The 20,497-nt window shown below is 37.6% G+C and overlaps 1 protein-coding gene across 1 annotated transcript in view; it reads right to left on the minus strand.

The window, feature by feature from the left end:
• KLF12 (Kruppel like factor 12) overlaps window positions 1–20,497 on the minus strand; it is a 241,689-nt gene that overhangs the window by 88,520 nt on the left and 132,672 nt on the right. The window lies entirely within an intron of this gene.

Raw genomic sequence — 20,497 nt, forward strand, 5'->3', positions numbered from 1 at the left:
AAATTATGACAAAGGGAGGAGGTATGTGTACTTTACATTTTTATAAAGCCCGAATGGACATTTTTACTAGATTTAACTAATGCAAGTGTATATTCACGCATCTACTCATGGAGCAAAAGCTACGATTTATTACATGAGTGTCTAATGATGCAGTTAAAATTAGAGCATTTTCACATAAATGATACTGTACCAGAATTTCAATGCAATTTTTCATCTTCCCTCATTGGATTGACATTTTTTTCCTGCCACATTAAATGTCTGTCATTCCAAATAAGCTGTCAGGTCAAGAAAATTCATGGTCTTTAGGGAAATTTTGTGGCTACTGTCCTACAGTAAAGCCTTATAGAAGTGACCTTTAGGTATATATGGACCACATTAGCCTCCTGCCTCTATTTATTATGCAGAGCCCTGTGCCCTGCGTACATAGGTATTCAGTTCCTTCACCTTATCTAACTGTTCTTGCATTGCTTTTCCTATACCTGGATTTGTTTGCCTAGTTGTTAATTTTCCAATTATACTATACTAATACATTTATGCAAATTATCCCCAAGTTTCTTTTGAAAAGGGAAAGGGAATAAGTAAAGAAATAAGATATTTAATTCTGTTGTCAGATCAAATGTTATGGCTATTACTCTGGAATTATAATCCTTGTGGATTAAGGAGTACAGTAATCAAACCAGGATTCTAGTTTCCTAGAATCATGCTGGAGTAGTCTCTCATCTCTCAAAAATTATTTCCCATAATTTGCTACCTGAGTTAGCAGAATGCACTAAACATGGCAAGCCACTGACCCAAATCAGCTGTTTTCCAGCGCTTCACTCCCCACGTCATTTCCACGTTATCCACAGTTATGCAGACACAGCCCAGTGAACATAAATAGACCCAGCCTTTCAAGGTCACCCATTGTGATTGTGGGACAGACAGCAAGTTATCCATTTCCAGCCATTAAGCTGTAGTTCCACTCTTTTCTTGACTGATTCCAACACACCAGCGAGTCCTAACCCACCCCCTAAGTGCACCTGCTGTTTAGATGGAAACTGCTAATTCTAGATGTCTTTTTATAATCAATTGTGCATAGAATTCCAAAGTATGAGAGAGATAAAGGCAATTATCCAGTTATAATAAAGGAAAATCCTTAATTATTAAGTGAATATAAAAAGAACAATGGCGTGTTTTGATAAATATTAAAATCTTACAGTTTTTGTAAATACAATGGCAGCATCCAAATGATGTTGCATTCTGTTTCAATTAGAGAGTATGAGTGAATCTGTACCACTGAAATTCAGTGATAGATGTCAGAGTGTTAACAGGGCATCTTGCAGTCTCAGAATTGCTTATAGTAGAATAATTTAGATTATCCCTGGGTGGAGAAGCATTAAATAATCTAGATTCTTATTGGTAGAAGGGAATAAAATATCTTCCAAGGGAAGGACTCTGTATCTTGATCCATATGAAGGTCATATGAGGGTGTTACTGCTGTACACTTAGTATCTGTATCTGTAACAACATACGTGTCACACCTTAATACTGAAATCATGACCCAGAAGCCTAAAAAAGAGTAATGGAGATTTTTGTTTCAAAGCAAATTAAGAAAAATTTCTAGTGAATGTGTATGTTGTTTATCATTATTATTAAAGTTAGGAAATAAGAGCCCAAATAATTTCTAATATCTTGGTCACATATGCTAAACATTTAAGTGTCATTATATAAGTGACTGTCAGGCCACGGTGAGGGCACATGCTGGACAAGTGGCTGACTCTGCCTGACGTTTAATTGAGTGTGGCACGTGTGAGCTTTAGTAACGTACTCAGCTATGTAATGTTATGTGAGCAGACATCTGTAGACAGGAATTTGAAAAGAACTAGTGCAAAGTGACAGCCTTTATAACCAATGATCTATCATAAAGTGAGTGGTAACAGGAAGCAGTGACAACAGACATGTACTGAGGTTTTCCTACGATACAGGCCGCGGGCCAGGGTCTGGCATTTGCCATCTCAAGAAGTACATGCACGGGGATTGTACACTTATGAGCAGAGACGGCAGGAGATCTGCTTTGGGACCTGCCCTTAAATGAGATGATTTGGTTGTATACATTAACACACTCCTAGGCTCCAAATCTGTAACAATATTGGTGGGCAATTCACCTCTATGTGATTCTGTCGTAACTGCTGTTTTAATAAATAAGTAAAACTCATTAAAACAAACCCTAACCACTTAAAACCTAAGAGCCTGCCAGTACCATCTTGAGAAACATCACCCAAGCAATTTTTCTGACACTGGATGCTTATCTTTTCATCCTGGGCTCCTAATTCACAAACTCCTTTTGTTACCCCATGGTAATAGTGAATAGGCTTGCAGCTGTGATGTAAATGAATTTCCTGTGATGAAAATCAGGATTACTTTTTTAAAAAATCAACTACTGTCTTCATGATTAATAGTTTTCACATGTAAGGTTCTTGACACTTTTTTATTGTATGTCCTATACATCACCTATTATCATTAAATTAAATCTTCCTTGACATTTTAATCTCTAAAACTATAAATTGAGTACTTAAATTCATGTAATTGATTATTAAAGAACAAATGTATACATGTGAATCAAACTGTGCTAAACCACATTCTCTCCAAATTAGGGTGAAGATATCATTTGAGGCGTAGTTATCATGCAGCATTACAGTGGTGGAGAAATACAAACTGAATAGTAAAGCCACACAATTAAATGGCAAAAGATATTGGATAGTTACCAGAAGTTGCATTTACCGAGGAGGGCTCAGGTCTTTCAAGCATGTTACTGCATCACTCACTCAGTACAGAATAGACCTGAGCAGGACCTGAGAGATGATTTAGTCCAAACCCCTTGTTTTCTGGTTAGAACAAAGACCTACAGAGGTTAGGTGACGTGTTGTAGATCTGCTGCTTAAGAGTGGCAAAACAGAGTAGGCTCCTTGAGCTACCTCTGAACCCACTCTCTGTCCTATATTGGGATACCCTTAAAAAATTGCAGGTGCATAGTTATACCCACCTATGAATATATTCAGTAAAGAAAATTCAAGCCTTTCACATGGAGTCCTCTCTCTCCCTCTCTATGTATAAATAGAGCACAGTTCAACCATGCCTGTTGTCTGATAACGTTCACTGTATTTAAATGTAATTTCGAAAGCATCCCTAAGTTCTCCTTTTTCTGATGAAGCAGTTTCCAAAATGAACTCTCTGAAGGTGTCAGTGGGTCATTCTGACCTTTATACCATCTCCAATACCCCATATTCCTTAAAGTACATTATAAGTAGAGTATGTAAGGATCATGAAGGAATGTTTAGATTAACCTGTCCTATGTAGAGTTTACCTTCTTTTTCACTAGCCCACAAAATTAAGAAACCCTTAGATTAACAAATTTATTAGATTCCTTACCTACTCTACGTCCTGCACTGCACAGTAAACATCTTCGTCCACTCTGCCTCTGGTCAGAGCCACGTTATTCTGCTTTGCTCTACTTCTTTAAAACTGGTTTCAAACTGAACAGAGTCTGGGTTTCACAAGCATCAGATTCGCTAAAAAGAAAGTACTGATGCTTTTACTCCCCGTAAGTTGGGAAGATATTTGAGACCATCTTGAATCGCTTTTTTCCCCTGGGATAAAGACGGTTTTGCCTGACCCATGGAGACTCTCCAGAATGACTGCTGATTTTTTGGCATAGATTCAATGTTCGATAAATATGAGCTTCCATGAAAGATAAAAGAAATTACTGCAATGCGTGGAAAAATGTTAATTCACTAGACATTTTTTCTGAATACAAATATCCTAGATATTATAGTGGACAGAAAATGAAATCACTCTTGGGATGTTAAACTGTGATCTCTTGGCATCTTCTCTATTTGCCTCCTCCACAAAGTCTAGCATCGTGTCTTACATACGGCAAATGAATGAATGAAGGACAGGAATGAAGTGATTCCCTTTTGATATCTGTCATGTCATTATGTAGAATAAGGCAGTCACTCAAAGTAATCTGTGAGGAGTGCCTTGATGAACCAGTAATGTTTATCTGCAATTCTGATTTTATAACCTTAGTTCTATGCAATATAAAGAAGTAACTCTGGGGGCACCTGGGTGGCTCAGTTGGTTGAGCGTCCATCTTCAGCTCAGGTCATGCTCTCATGGTTTGTGAGTTCGAGCCCTGCATTGGGCTCTGTGATGACAGCTCAGAGCCTAGAACCTGTTTCAGATTCTGTGTCTCCCTCTCTCTGCCCCTCTCCCACTCACATGCTGTCGCTCTGTCTCTCTTTCTCTCCAAAATAAATAAACATTAAGAAAGCTTTTAATTAAAAAAATAAAGAAGTAACTCTGTGGTTGCTGGGCACTTTATAGGCATAGACATCTGGAAAGTCCTTAACAGACTCTCAGATCTCTAATCCATAAGAGGTACAAGGTTGGAGAGCTATCAAATGTTATGGTGTTAGCAAATAAAAGGGCTATTACTAAAAGTAAAGCTCATTTTTTCAGTGGAATGAACCAAGACCCAAAATACATTTTGGGTTTAAAGTTTACAAATATTTATTCATGCCTTAAGTTAAAAGATCAAAGGGAAACGAGTTTCAGAGTTCATGGGGATAAAGCACACGTGTACCTAGAATGAGAATGGGAAGAAGATAAAAATGACTCTAGCATATACTGGGCCTTTAATAAGCATATTTTCAATGGACAAAAATTCGTATTTGTTACCAACATTGATTTATCTGGATGAGATAAGCAAATTCATTTTACAGATGTAGACAAAAATATGTTGTAATTAAAGTGATTTTTTCAACACAAATATTTGAATAACTGTCTCGAACTTTATCTCCACTCTGGGCTGATCTGTACTCTATACAAATGACTGTCACTCTTCTGATTATCATCTATTTTTCTCATCTCCCTTGCAGCTACATTTCTACATTTGCTTCCCCCAAATCCCAGGTACCCACTCCCTAAGTGCTCATGATTCCTTCCTGTTAACCGGCTTCATCCAGACTTGTATGTCGTCTTCACAACTCAAGTAGATCTGTACTGTCTCTAGCCCATTTTTTACTAAACTGATTAGTCTTCTCATATTTCACCTTCCTGGAGCTTCAGAGGGACAGGACCTGGCTGAAAATCACTGTTCCCTGTTTTCTTGCTGTTTCTCTTTGCAACCTCTGTCCTTTTGATTAACTCTTCTTCCTTCATCCGCCGCTCACTGCAGATCTTCCCACAATACTAGGTCCTTGGCATCCTATCCTTGACTGTGAAGAATTGAATAGATCTCAGTTTAATTATTAATCAATAGAATTTCTTAAAAAAGAAAGATTATCGATACGAAAGGTAGCTGAAGCTGTGGAGTGGCCGGCGCTCCCGTGCACCATGGGTGGGAATAAAAAAGGACACGTTGCTTTGGAAAACTGCTGACTTCTTTCTTTCTTTTTTTTTTTTAATGTTTTATTTATTTCTAGGAGAGAGAGAGAGAGACAGCGTGAGCAGGGGAGGGTCAGAGAGAGAGGGAGTCACAGACTGAAACAGGCTCCAGGCTCTGAGCCGGCAGCCAGAAAAGAGCCCAACGCGGGGCTGGAACCCATGAACCGCGAGATCATGACCTAAGTGAAAGTCGGACGCTTAACCGACTAAGCCACCCAGGCACCCCAACTGCTGGCTTATTTCCGATAAAGATGAATACACATCTTCTCCTGACCCAGCAACTTCTCTCCTACGTGTTTATTGGAGAGAAATGAAAGCATTAGGCCCACAGAACATGGATGTTCACATGAATGTTCACACGACCTTCAAATAAGAGCACCAAACTGGAAGCAGCCCAAATATTCATCAGTCGTAAGTGAATACATAAACAAATGTTACATCCACACAATGGGATACTACTTAACAAGGCAACAATGTGCAAAAATCTCAAGTACACCAAGTGACAGAAGACTGAAACAAAAGACTACGTAGCACACAATTCATAAATGAAGCTGGAGACCACAGACACCAGAAAGTGGTTGTTTCTAGGTTGGGAGGCAGGACAGGGGTGGGGATGGGGGTCGGGGGGAGGGGATGCAAGCAACTTTCCAGCTGATGGAAATGCTCTGGACCTTGATGTGGGAAACAGTTACATGAGTCTACACAACTATCAAGCCCTTTGAACCGACCCTTAAAGTGTTTTAGGGGCACCTGGGTGGCTCAGTCAGTTAAGCATCCAACTTCAGCTCACGTCATGATCTCACAGACTGTGAGTTCAAGCCCCACATCAGGCTCTGTGCTGACAGCTCAGAGCCTGGAGCCTGCTTCGGATTCTGTGTCTCCCTCTCTCTCTATCCCTCCTCGACTCATGCTCTCTGAGACAGAAGTCTCTCCCACCTTCAAAAATAAATATTAAAAAAATTTTTTTAAAGTGTTTTATTGTATGCAAATCATACCTCAAAAAATAAAAATAAACTTTAATAACTGTCCCTCTGCCAATAGCTCCCTTTCTATATTTCCAGTCCTCTTTCATCAGCTCCAGTTCTCAACCTCTATCAACAGGACTGCCCTGTTTGGGATTCTGTTATATCAAACCCCTCCACCCCTCTCAGTGACACTGTTCAGCTCAAAAGCACGGCCATTCCTTTTGGCTTCATCTTATCCTTGGTCTAGTTAGTTATCTCTAAAACTATTCATTCTTTTTTTAAAAACATGTATCATAAATCCTTTCCCTTCAAGACAGAATGAGGAAAAGGTACATTTAGCATGGCGTGGAAAATTACATCTGCTTGGGTACCCTCAGCCACACTCCTTATCCGTTGTTTGATGCCAACCAAGTCACACTTAACTTTCCTGAGTCTTATTTTCCTCATCTGTAAAACAGAAGATAATTCAGACATTGCAGTATTAAGGAACATTGTGAGATAGATGCGTAAATGTAAACTGAAAACCATAAAGCACTACATTTTTAATATAACACTAGAGGTCATTGTTACTGACACTTATTCAAAAGCCGCCACTGATGGCTGGCCCCAGAGTTGCTCATGTGTCTACTACTTCCATAACTTCCAGTCTATTCTTCCTGATTTGGGGGCATGTGACTAATCTGTTATTTTTATGATTAATAATTTAATGCAATCGCTTTTTAAAAAACTAGCATAATCTTGAACTTTTAAATATATATGTGACACAACATTTATGAAACTACACATTTGTTTCAAAATGGTGTCAATCTGGAAGCCTGGGTAAAAATGTAGGAGTAAAAAGCCAAAGATATAAAACATACTTTAAAAAACCTGATTGCGGAGCACCTGGGTGGCTTAGTAGGTTAAGCGACCAACTTTGGCTCAGGTCATGATCTCACAGTTTATAAGTTCGAGCCCCACATCAGGCTCTAGGTAGACAGCTCAGAGCCTGGAGCCTGCTTCAGATTCTCTGTCTCCCTCTCTCTCTGCCCCTCCCCCACTGTGTTCACTTGCTCTCTCTCCCAAAAATAAATAAACATTAAAAAAAAAAACACTTGGATGATATTAGTATGTAAAGAGATAACATGGTTTTAATTCAGGAACTATTTTGTTTGTTTTCTTAGACAATTCTAATTTTGCTTGATATTCTTACATTTTAAAACCTTTATTGGTCTTCTGACCTGACGTGGATAACAGGCATCATTAAAACTGTAGTAAAAAATTAGTATTTTAACACTACAATGTAATCAATCTTCCCAATAAAAGCTGACAAGAAGATATTTTAATCCCTCGATTTAAAAAAAAAGTCATTTATTTTTTCATTAAATTAAAAAAAAATTTACCTTTGAGAGAGAGAGAGAGAGAGAGAGAGAGCACAAGCTGGGGAGGGACAGAGAGATGGAGACACAGAATCCTAAGCAGGCTTCAGGCTCTGACCTGTCAGCACGGAGTCTGAAGTGAAACTGGACCTCATGAACTGCGAGATCAAACCTTGAGCTGAAGTCGAACACAACCGACTGAACTACGGAGGCGCCCCAGTTATTTATGTTTTCTAATCAACTTTCTTGCTTGCATTTTCCTGTCATGTATTAGAAAAGTTCCTCTAAACATACTATTTAAAATTAGTTTTGGGGTGCCTGGGTGGCTCAGTCGGTTGAGCATCCAACTTCGGCTCAGATCACAATCTCACAGTTTGTGGGTTCGAGCCCTGCATTGGGCTCTGGGCTGACAGCTTGGGAGCCTGGAGCCCTTTGGATTCTGTGTCTTCCTTTCATTCTCTGCCTCTCTCCTGCTCATGCTCTGTCTCTCTCTCTCTCTCTCTCAAAAAAATCAATAAACATTAAAAAAATAAAAAAAGATAAAATAAAATTAGTTTTGTATTTGCATTAGAAAGTAGAAAGTGTAAGAATCAATTCCATGTTTTCTTTCACTTGTAATAGTGATTACACACACAGAACAAAATAGAATAGATGCAAAATTGGAAGACCAATACACATTTTGCCAAAAGGTTATAAAACTCTAGCTCAAAGATTTTGTTTTCAATTATCTGTATAATTTTATTTGTGTTTTGTCCCTCCTGTAGCCCATAGCTATATAATTCCAGAATTCAGAGGGAAAAGGCAAATAGCTGATGTTATTTTTAGCTACTTTGTATACTATAAGAGACTAATCAATGTTAATTTGAGTTTAAAGACTGGCCATAACTACACTTCACAGATTTTGCTTATGTGGCTGGAATTAGCTGCTTAATCAATACATTTGAGTAATACCCTCGATTACATTTAGCAAAATGAGATACTTCTGAGAGTATAAATCCTGAAGATCAGAATTTACACTGTGAAATTCAGATATTAACACACAGTAAATATACTTGTTATTAAGGATTTTTAAAAAAATACATCATCAAGGGATCTAGGGGGAAGACTTTATGAGATCTACCAGAACCACCTAGAAATTTTATAAGAAAACCTAACTAAAATTTGCCAAAACTTAGAAAATTATTTTTTTTAAATCAGCATATTAGTTACATTCAATAACTAATGAATTTATTGCTTCTATAAACGACAACCTTTTTTTCCCCTAAAATATTAGTATGCTAGTCATCATCAGTCCCCGAGAGCCCCCCATTGTCCTAGGGAAGAATAAGCTTCCACACCACAGTTACGCTAGGCTAAGTCATATGACATTGCTCTGGCCATGGGATGCTGGTAGATGGGTGCCACGAGCAATGGCTTACAGTGTGTTTGCATACAGGGGTTGCCTTCTTAGGCTGCAGCCATTGCTGTAAGAAATACATGCATGCCTTGGACTGTCTGTCTAGAAAACTGAGAGACATGAATAGTGCTACTACAACAACCTTTGGACCTGCCTTAACTGACCAGCTGACACATGGAAGAAAAGCAAATGTCTCTGGTTATACGGCACCAAGCTTTGGAATGGCTGTCTATACAGCATTATAGTGGTAATAGAGAATGAAATTTTTAATAAAGAAAGAACAAATCCTACCTTGTGATTGGACTTGGCATGCTACCCTATTTTTCTTAAGTATTAACTTTGAAGCTTGGTGGTAGACGATGTTAGTTTACTGACTCAGTCCTGTCCACATTGTTCTTCCCCTGTAGCTATATCCTAATGACGGGGAACATGCCAACCAGTGTTGGCCAATGGGATATGGGCAGAAGTCACAGGGTGGGGCTCCTGGGAAAGCTTTTTAAAAGTGACACTGTTGGCTAGTATGTTCCTCTAGTTAGTTTGCGGTTTTCCTCATACCCTTCTGACTGGCATAAGGGCAAGATGTCTGGAGATGGAGCCTGCTTCATGCAACCATTAGAAAGCAAGCCACAATTGAAGGACAACAAAACAGAAAGAAAGAAGACATCTTCAGACCATTCTGAGCACCTCACCAACCTGCCCTGTTTACCCTAGACTTCCTCTGAGACCAGGACCATAACTCCACACTCCATGTTTAAGCTCTCTAGTCAGGCTTACTGTCGTTTTCAGGCAGAGGTAACTGATCTTTGGAAAGATATGTAAATAGATAGATAGGCAGGTAAGTAAACAGATTGACAGAAAGAATTTTACTTAAATTATTTTTAAAAAGATCCAAAATTCTATCTAGAAGTAGTATTTGACTCAGTCTGATATTAAAAATTACATTGATAAAATGATAACTTCAGCTAAAAATATATGACTGCTTTTAAATTAAGCTTCAGTTTTTACATATTAAGTTTGCTTTCTGTAAGTAGAGATAAAATAACATTAATCATATATCAGGTAATTTTTAGACTACACTTTGATAGAATGAATTTTATTTTGGGATTTAAAGTCTGGAATTCTCTCCTTCACACTAATGATTTTTCAGATAGTCAGAAATATTCTCAAAACTGCTGGCATTTTTATAATACTAACTGCACACTGTTTGGGGTCTAGTTTTTAAGGTAAGTTCATGATGCATGATGTATTATGTTTCAGCTGGATAGTGATTCTCAGCTATGCAAGCATGTCAGTGGATGGCAAAACATCACAGTAAATCATCAACCTGGTAAGATTCACTCTTATCCAAGTTATCTTTTCCTATCTGTATGAGATTTTCCTATAGCAGGTTCTCCATGAAAACGCATCCTTCAATTTTTTACTTTCATTTGATGCATGTAAGTAAATGTATTCAATGAGATTCAAGTGTGTGGGAAAGTGCTATAAAGTAAAGGAAAATTATGGTACAATGGCTATAACTCAGAAAGAGTAATAAGAAAAGAGACTGTCTAGAGCATTTGACTGAAAATAGAAGAGATTATATCCTGGTGAATTGAGCTAATTTCAAATATATTACAGTATGGTTTTCTATCATGTGTACTCTCTCGGACTACATTAATAAATGAAAGAGTGATGAATAGTTCTGGGAACTTGTAGCAAAACTTATTAATATTTCAACATAATCACTGAGTATCTATGTCAACACACATCAAAAATGCATGAGAAATGACTACCTATACTCACAAGTTACACCCATTAGGAATATGTATGAGAAATATAAATGGTGTACATAAATTTGCAATGTGAGTATAGGTAGAATGTACAGCAGAAAAAAAAAAAGAAAAACCACACTACATAAAGATCTCACATGGAGAAGTATGTGAAGCAATTAAAAGCAAATTAACACTTGTAATCAGTTTGGGGTATACTGTTTGACCACATAAAATACCAACATATTTCAAATTATGAGTCATCTTAGAAATCACTAATACAAAAGAAAATTTAAACATAAAAGTAGCAAAAATATGTAGCCATGCTCAAATAAAAGTGGCTTATCAAGTCTATCCATGATGTAATTGTGGAATCCCCTACTTAAAAAATAAAAACCTAAAGTTTGGTTTTAAATTTTTTTAGTGTTTAGTTTTTAATGTTTGAGAGAGAGTGACAGAGCAGGAGTGGGGGAGGAGAAGGGAGAGAGGGAGACACAGAATCTGAAGCATGATCCAGCCTCTGAGCTGTCAGCACAGAGCTGGATGTGGGTCTTGAACCCACGAACCATGAGATCATGACCTGAGCTGAAGTAGGGCACTTAACCGACTGAGCCACCCAGGTACTCCTAAAGTTTGGTTTTTAAAAGCCTGATTTCTAATTTTATTTATTTAAAAGAATTTTTTTAATGTTTTATTTATTTCTGAGAGAGAGAGACAGCATGAGCAGGGGAGGGTCAGAGAGAGAAGGAGACACAGAATCTGAAGTAGGTTCCAGGCTCCAAGCTGTCAGCACAGAGCCCGTCACGGGGCTCAAACCCACTAACCATGAGATCATGACCTGAGCCAAAGTTGGATACTCAAACAACTGAGCCACCCAGGTGCCCCTGATTTCTAATTCTATTTTATTTATTTTATTTTATTTTAAATATTTTTATTTATTTCTAGGAGAGAGAGAGACAGCATGAGCAGTGGAGGGTCAGAGAGAGAGGGAGACACAGACTCTGAAATAGGCTCCAGGCTCTGAGCTGGGAGTCAGCACAGAGCCCGACGTGGGGCTCGAACCCACGAACCGCGAGATCATGACCTAAGTGAAAGTCGGACCCTTAACCGACTAAGCCACCCAGGCGCCCCCTGATTTCTAATATTAAATTGATCACCAAGAAGTAAATTCACATTAAAATGAGGCATGGCAGTGTTAAAAAAAAATAAATCAGTACACAGTTAACCCAATGATTTTCAAGTGGTTAGGAAGGCTAACCACTGTATATCTATAGTATATCCAGAAGATGTTCAATTCAGTTGGAGGGGAGATCAAACTGATGATTTAGCATTAGACATAGAGTAGAAAGTGTCTAACACAGAAACGAGAGATATAAATCACTCCCCAAACAGCAACACCAGGGTAGCAGCTTTCACAGATGATACCTTCTAATTTTATTTTATTTTATTTTATTTTATTTTATTTTATTTTATTTTATCTTATTTTATTTTTTTAGTGATCAAAAAGATTCATGGACAAAAAGTTCTGGGGATAAGCTCGTACTTGGAAAAATAGTTGCATCATTTTTAGAGAAAAAGTACTTAATGGCTACTAAAAGTACGGTTATAATGTATTTTTGAAAATCTTCTAGGATAATAGAAAATTTTGAATGATCAGGGGATACAAAACTAGATTTCAAGAACCCAGGCCAAAAAGAAATACAAAGTAAACAAATGTTCTGAAAGGGAAAATTTGTTTTGCACTTTTTCATTTGATTTTTGATTCTTGTTTTGGTTAAATTACTACAGATTCCCTTAGAAAAAGAGAATCTTTGTTATAGCCCAGAGAAAAGTGTGAGTGGATAAAAAGGTTCAGTTCTGACCGCCCCCTCCATCCCCACCCCCCCCCACCCCAGCGATGGAATGCTGGACTAATTAGTCGGGATCTATGGAGCTCAGTTTCTTCTCTAAGATCAAGGAATTCTAAGCAGTGTTCTCTAGTGGTTCAGCTAGTTTGCCTGCTTATTTACTCATTTCAGAATATTCCTGTCTTTAGAATCTCTGCACTTATTATTCTCTCAAACACTCTTCCTTTAGATCTCCTTGTGATGATCTGACCTCATATCTCTTCAGGTCTTTCCTAAAACACAGTCTTATTAGACAGTTCTTCCCAGAAAATCTTAATGTAACAGTGACCACTTTCTACCACCTCCATACAGCCTAACACTCATATCCTGCTTCCTCTACTTTACCTCTTGATGATAGATAGATAGATAGATAGATAGATACCTTTATACCACAAGCTCCTGAGTCTAACCATGGAAACTGTAGACATCTAGGCAGTACTAGTCATATTCACACATCCGCCATAATGCAAACAGTGCCCTTTGGGATGTTCAGTGCTCAGCCTGCACAATCATGTGCGGCTTCCTTGAGACTGATATTTGCAAAACACAAAGGTGATCATGCTGTTCCCACCTAAAGCCCATCCACATGTCCCGATTATCTACAGAAACAACTCATCCTTCCTGATCAGGTCCCTACCTGCCTTCCCAAGCAGCTTCATCTCCCATCTCTCTACTACATTCCCCCATGCAGTAGTCATCGTGAACTTCTGTATCCCTGGGTACATCGATGTTCTTACATATTCCAGACTGAGTTATGTGTGCTCCTCTGTTCTCTCGCTGAAACTCTTCCTATGCTTTTATCTTATCGGGCTTTACTTCATCTCATGTTATTTTGATATCGAGCTCCCTGCGCTCAGGCACTTTGAATCATGTATCCTGCTTCCTCAGCATGTAACACATGGTTGAATAAATTAATTAACTACTCAACAAATGGATATACATCACTTAATTCAACAATTCAAATATCAAATTATTGGCCAAACTTGACCACATTTTTCTTAATTTAAGGAGGGAGCGGCAGCGTCTCACTGGAGCAGATATAAGGCCTTATGCGTGGATACAGTCTCCATCATGGTATTAAACACCCAGGAACTGAGTTAATTGTTTTGTAGGCTTGGGAGACTGAAGGGCTGATGCAGGCTAAGCACAGGCTTTAAGTTTTATCTGTGTTCATTTATTGAAAGTTGGTAGCTTTTTCTGAGCTCCTTTAAAAGAAGAGCAACCCAAAAGCATTTATCTCCCGTGGTGAGAGAACAAACGCCTCTCAGGTTTGCCGATCAGCAGCATGGGGATCAGCCATGACAGTCACTATCAAAGATCGAGACTCCACCTAACGATGTGAATTATAGCCGTTTCTTTGGGAGGACATGAGTGGGGGATCTGAAGGTGTCCCAAACATGTTAGGCTTACTAAATAAAAATACAACTTCTTTTAATGAGACAAGAACCTAGGAAAGATCTGAGAAGTCCTTTGACATGTTGAGCTCTCTGGCTTTTTCTCCAGGCACCATCAGCTCAGTTGGTTTCGTTCTAATCAGCAGAGGAGGAAAGACATGATCCAAACACTCTCAAATCTTTCAGTCAAAGGGTACAAAACAAGATGACACAGTACCATTTTAACCCGTGGACAAACTTCCCTTTTATAGACTGACAAAAAGCAAATTCTACAAGGAATGTTCATTTCTGAGGTTTGGGAATATCAGCACATATGCTTATATTAAAACACACTTGAAAACCATGTTTTCTCCAACAATAATTTCTTTAAATAAAATAGTACCAGTGACGTTTATATGACAAACACTAATATCTTTGTATTTTATTTCCTCACATTTCAATATAATGTATGAGATTTATAGAAGTGGAATAGCTTAAAAAAAAAATTCTGAGAAGGCACTAAGGCAGCTGATAGACTTACTTCCCCCTGCATCAGATTATATTTAAAGTAACAATGAGTTTAAAGACGAGGAAATCTGAAAGTGTTTCATCAATGTTGGATACATGGGGTTAGAATTTCAGAAAATTTTGCTAATTTTAGACAGTTGGCAGTTTAGAGAAGTTAAAACCACAACAAAGAGACAGAGGCTGCCTTCATAAAGGAAAATGGGTTTATAGTCAGACAAACTTGGATTTGAACATGAGCTCTGCAAATTACCAGCTGGAGGATAGGGTAAACCTCTCAGGGCGTCTGTTTCTTTATCTGAAGGATAAAAACAGGATCAGAGGGCAAATTAAATAAAAACTATATGAGTTTTCATAGCTGCCAAAAAGTACAGGGTCAGTTACAATTCCCTTTGTTTTCACTTCTTCTTCATCTCTTGCATTATTCTCTACTGTAATTTAAAAGACATTAACATAATCATACAGGAGGAGATAAAGAGAAACAAGAGGGGGTATTCAAGCGGTTCAGAACAAGAAAATTGAAAACAAAAACAAAACATTCAAGATTTCTGACTCCTTCTTATCACTAAGTGCACTTTTCTAAATGAAGAACCATGATATTTGAGCTAGCAGCAAAGTTTGAAATAAGAATAGGGTATCTAACTTGCTACCATATCTTTTCCTTCTAAGAACATTTAGGTGAAAATGTACTAAAGAGAACGCTCTCCGTTTCCAGAAACTGAAGCAATTTTTAAGAAGAAGGTACCTTCACACAAGCAATACTCATGTGAACAATACAAGGGCCAGGGGAGCTGACACCCTCTGTGGTCAAAAATCCAAGTGTAACTTTTGACTCTCCGCAAACTTAACTACGAATAGCCTACTGGTGACTGGAAGCTCGATCAATAACACAACCAGTCAATTAACACCTATTCTGCGTATGTACTACATACCAAATCCTTACAATGAAGTAAGCTAAAGAAACGAAAATATAAAGAAAATCATAAGGAAGCGAAAATACATGCATAGGATCCTACTGTATTCATCAAAAAAAAATCTGCATATAAGTGAACTCGCGATTCCAACTCATGTTATTCAAAGGTCAACTATAATACAAACAGGGAGGAAGACGGTGAAGTGTTTTAATTGGTTAAAATGTACTTGACAATGACCCATCTAAAAAGAATATCCTTTTATCAAGTGCAAATATCAGGGATGCTAGCCAAAACAAAAAGTTACTAATGCTATTAATTTGATGCTTTTCTTCTGTCTGAGAATTATAATGAAGATCAGAGAGGGTAGACTACTCAGATTCGGCATGAGTTCAACAGTGATGAGCATGTACCAATTCTCAAAGGACTGACACTGAGAAACACAGGTACATCTCCTTAAAATCTTCATCTGCTTCTCTCACCCTTCACTCTACCCTTTCTCACTTCACTCTTAACTGAGTTATTACACAGGTTTCCCCCACTATCCGACAGTAAAAAGTTGTCCTATGAAAACTTTCTAAGCCAAAATGGCATAGAGCGAAAAACGACCATTAAATTATATGGAAAAGTTTTTGAGCATTCCCAGACCCCCAAAATCACCTCTCTTAGGCCTCTGTGATGCCTTAGGGCACATCTTGCTAACAGAGGCACAGCTGTTAACAAACAGCTCAAAGCTCTGGTAGCTTGGTGCTGAGATGCTGTGTGGTTCCTGGGGAAGGAACCTGGTGAGGCTGCTCTCATTGCTCAGAGTACTGCAAAAAAAAAAAAAAAAAAAAAAAAAAAAAAAAAAATTAACACTATTTTTACTTTTCACCATTTTTTTGTAAAGANCAGAGGCACAGCTGTTAACAAACAGCTCAAAGCTCTGGTAGCTTGGTGCTGAGATGCTGTGTGGTTCCTGGGGAAGGAACCTGGTGAGGCTGCTCAAAAAAAAAAGAGTACTGCAAAAAAAAAAAAAAAAAAAAAAAAAAAAAAAATACTGAACACTATTTTTACTTTTCACCATTTTTTTGTAAAGATGAAAATCCTCTTTGGATTCCTTTCAGTGAGCAAAAACAGGTGCTAACATAGGTCTTCTGTAAAAGCAAAGTGGCATAAAGGGAGCTTCTGAAAGCAGGGGATGCCCGTTATCTAGATCCTTATTCTTCTAGTTGAAAGTTCTGTTCCTGGTTACGTTGAAATTTTTCTCAAGAGATACTCTTATTCATTTACACTTTAGTTTGCAGGAAGTTGATTATTCTACTCCCAGTAACAAATGAGGGGTATAACTGTTTGGAATTAGAGAAAAAGAAAAAAAAGGGGGTGCAGAAATTAGAGGGTCTGGGAAACACAGCCAAACTGTACCTATTTAAAAATATCGTTGTTTTCCTCGGGGTTAAGTTAATTACAATAATTTGCTCTAATCATGCGGCTGTACCTTTCTTTTTCCAAACACTTATTTCATAATTATGTGTGTCAAGTTGTTAAGGGTAACGACCCTATTTTAACATCGGGGGGAAAAAAACGAGACCAAAACAAAGCAGATGTTCTATGAATTGCTGGAAGTTAGCATTGTCAGAATTACTGAACACATGGTTTCTGACTTGGACAGTATCTCCACAGTTAAAATACGGAAAGGGGAGAGTCTGTCTGTGGGCCTCTCTGTGGCTTTTACCAATGCATCTGAATTTGCTGACCCTGAGCTGATAAATGCAAATCAAGTGAATCAAGGAAGATGGTAGAAATGATTAGTTCAAGCACAGTTCAGGAGCCTCACTATATAAATCTATACACATTGAAGTAACCTCAGTTGCTTCTCTAGTACCAAGTAATTGTTCTTTTTTATTTAAAGAAAGGAATATCTGAAATATTGGGGAGGAGGATGCAATTCTGGCTAACAACTTCTGCATTTCAAATCAAAGGAAACCTTTCTTAAACTGAAGATTTAAAAGTTGGTCTTAAAAAAACCAGTAAAATGCAGAATACCAGGCATTTAGAAAAAAGCCCATTTATTACTATATTAAGGTTTATGCTGTGTAGATACAGCAGCGTCGATAAGTAAGGTACCATGCTGAAAACTCAAACTATAATGGTTACTGCATGAGGCAAGACCATGAACCTGAAGGGGAAGGGAGACAAAGAAGAGAATCTGTTGGAGGTTACCATTGTGTAGGGACCACTCAAGGACAAGGAAGTCTCATCCATGTCTAGTATCAGTCTTTCCTAATATCCTTTCTCATCCTTGCCCTTCTCTTTCTTGATTGACAAGAAATTCATTGGCACCACGACACTGGTGGCCATTGAATTAAGAGGCCAGCCTTTGAATCCTTCTTAAACCATCGCTGCTTTTGCCATTTGACTAGAAAGTCAAATGTGTACTGATTGCCTAAGGATTTATAATAGGCTACCTCTAATAAACATAAATATTTTATTTTGTTGCCTCCCTACCTGTAGACATGCTCTCAATCTGACTCTCTGGAGAAGGTTTTGCAAGCATGGGAAACAGGTCAACAGGTGTCTTCTGGAATCCTCTCATCTCACACAGGCTGAACTGCTGCCTTAGACTTCTATTATTTAACACAGTATTTTATTGATCATAGTACACTGAGATTTTTGTTTGTTTGACAGCTTCAGAGTTAATAATTGGTAGCTTTTGAGTTAATAGAAGGCATCAAGATCCAAACGCAAAATGGAAAAAGAGAAAACAGAAAATAAACAACAGCAACATGCATTAAAGAATCAAGGAGAAACTCAGAGAGGAGCAGAATGACATGGTTATGACCGTACACACTGAAAGTTAACTTTGGGTAAACCTAAGTAAAGATTTTTTTAAAAGTGTCTAACAAGGATATGTTTACTTGTTCCAGAATAAAATTTTTCTCAGTATATTACTGTAAGTTTTGAAATACGCTCAATATTTAAGAGGTCTCTGCAGAGCCTATTTGTGCTTCATCTAACACTTTCTTCGTACTTCCTGGTGTTTACGCACATCTACTCCATCTTAAATGATGGTTAATTAACTATTGATGGGTCCTGGTATTCTAGGGCTTCCCAGGTGACGGCTCAGTATTCTTTACTAATCGTTTAATGAAAACGCTTACATGAATAATGAATCTGGCATTTCCCTAGATACACATGCAACTTTGGTAACAGTAATAAAGGCAGGCATATACAATTACACAAGATACTGTGCCTTGAAAACGTTTTCACAAAGCAGGTCAGGGAGGGTATGCTGAAAATGAAGCTCCAGTTTTTGAAGCTGCTATTAAAGTTACACATTAAAATACACTATATATTATAAGCACATAATATTAAAAGAAAAACACAGTTATGCTTGACAAGTTAATATCATTATTTGCGAAGTCACAAATAAAGTAAGTACAATTGAGATCTTCATAGTCATAGTTCCAAACCTCAGAGTTTGAATTAAAAGCAACACACCCACATCTATAAACACACGTACATACAACCTATATGATGTATCACAATGAGAAAGGAAAGTGATATGATTGAAATGGCTATGAAACCTATTATTCACCTTAGAACTGAAACTTGTCATCATTTAGCCTAATTTAAGGATGGATCTTAAGACCTCAGTTACACAAACCAGGGCTGATCACTGACTTAGTGGTGACTAAGCCTGCCACCATTTTAAACATTGAGTTCATTGACCCCTGTGATTTAATACCAATCTTGGCTCAAATGAACATTTGCTTTGGAGAAACTAAGAGCCTAACAATCAGTTATTTGAACAAATGAGTGAAAAAAATGTTTTTTTATATAGGGTTAAATGCTATAACATTTAAAGAATGTAACTGGAAACAAACATTACAAGTACACTTAGAAAAAGATCTGTTTTTGGAGTCAGAAGTCCAAAACTCTGTCTTGTTACTATTTATTAGATGACTTTGGAGGGGTCATTTAACTTCTCTGATCCTGAGTGCCTTCATTTGTACAATCAGAAAAACAGTATTTGCAACCATTTCCTAGTTGTCAGATACTACACACTATTACTATTACCAACAATTATATTACTAATTCCATAATCAATTGAATAAACTTCTATGTACCAAAACTTTATGACTAGATTTTTATGTAACTGTATTACATCCTTGCAACGCTCCTATAAGGTAAGCACTCTGATTTTCTTAGACAGATGAAGAAACATCTCAGAGTGGTTAAATAATTTACCCAACGCCACATAACTATTAAGAGCTTAAATATAAATTTGAATTCAGATCTTTCTGATTCCAAATTTCATTTTAGATCCACCATATCCTGTTTCCTCTCATATACCACACATATTTGTGTGTATGCACAAACATATGTAATATAAACATACAATGTGTATTACTTATAGAACACAGACACATATTATTCATTTTATATACAAACATGATGCTTTGAATTCTAAAATGCCATACTAATGAGTGTGTGTGTGTGTGTGTGTGTGTGTGTGTGTTTTAAAGACTGCAAAGAGTAAAGCACGGAGCAGAGTCAGTACTTAGTCAATATTTAGGAAAAGGAATTAAAATATGACAAGTGACTAAATCATTTTGAGTGAACTGTAACTCATGTATCAGTAATAACAGAGGCTATTTAAATCCTACCCTTCTGTAAGATTATATTATTAAAATTATTCTAGAGAAAAAAATTTACAAAGACTAGCCATATGTTCAATTCTAGATACAGAATTGACAATGATGGAAAAGCAACTATCTCCCACAAGCAAGGGATGAAATCTAACTTTATGGTCAAGATAAATGAAGAGAGACAAGATCTGTTTAGGGGCGCCTGGGTGGCTCAGTCGGTTAAGCATCCAACTCTTGATTTAGGCTCAGGTCATGATTGTACGGTTCATGGGATCAAGCC

Source organism: Hyaena hyaena, unplaced genomic scaffold, assembly GCF_003009895.1.
Source record: "Hyaena hyaena isolate Hyena2069 unplaced genomic scaffold, ASM300989v1 scaffold_166, whole genome shotgun sequence".
In the NCBI taxonomy this organism is placed as follows: Eukaryota; Metazoa; Chordata; class Mammalia; order Carnivora; family Hyaenidae; genus Hyaena; species Hyaena hyaena.